This window comes from Papaver somniferum, unplaced genomic scaffold (genome assembly GCF_003573695.1).
Source record: "Papaver somniferum cultivar HN1 unplaced genomic scaffold, ASM357369v1 unplaced-scaffold_24634, whole genome shotgun sequence".
NCBI classification, from domain to species: Eukaryota; Viridiplantae; Streptophyta; class Magnoliopsida; order Ranunculales; family Papaveraceae; genus Papaver; species Papaver somniferum.
Window position 1 is genome coordinate 1 of NW_020635080.1, and position 486 is coordinate 486.

At 40.5% G+C, this 486-nt stretch overlaps 1 long non-coding RNA gene across 1 annotated transcript in view; it reads right to left on the reverse strand.

The window, feature by feature from the left end:
* Window positions 1-68: 68 nt before the first annotated feature.
* Window positions 69-486, reverse strand: part of LOC113341136 — a 520-nt gene continuing 102 nt past the window's right edge. Inside the window, exon 2 of the long non-coding RNA XR_003355796.1 lies at window positions 69-399. This is a non-coding gene — a long non-coding RNA (uncharacterized LOC113341136). The remainder of the gene's footprint in view (window positions 400-486) is intronic.

Sequence of the window (486 nt, forward strand, 5' to 3'; positions counted from 1 at the left end):
TTCCATCATCTGGCTTATGTTCATCATGTAGCATCAGACCGAATAACTCTATGAAATTACGTCGATACTTCCACATATTACGGGTAACGTAGGAGACATCTCTATTTTTCCCCGGGGGTAGAATTACCACTGCTTAGCTTTAAATTCGCCTCTGACCATCAAATGAAATGTGAATAACCCGTCCTCCTCTCTTTGAAACAAGGGGCGCTTCCGGTTCTGTCGGTGCTTCAAACAATTTTGTCTTCTCCATATTACCATATCTCTAGAGTCAATAATTTTATATGAGGAACTACTGAACTCAATCACTTGCTGCCGTTACTCTTCAGTTTTCTGTTGAGGTCTATCCCGTAGAGGTACTCAAATTGGATCAGTGATTGATTTCTAGGTTTCGTCGTAAACCTAATTGGTTACTTCCAATTACGTAAATCAATGGTTCAAACCGCACTCAAAGGTAGGGCATTTCCCATTGAGATAGGAACTTCTGTA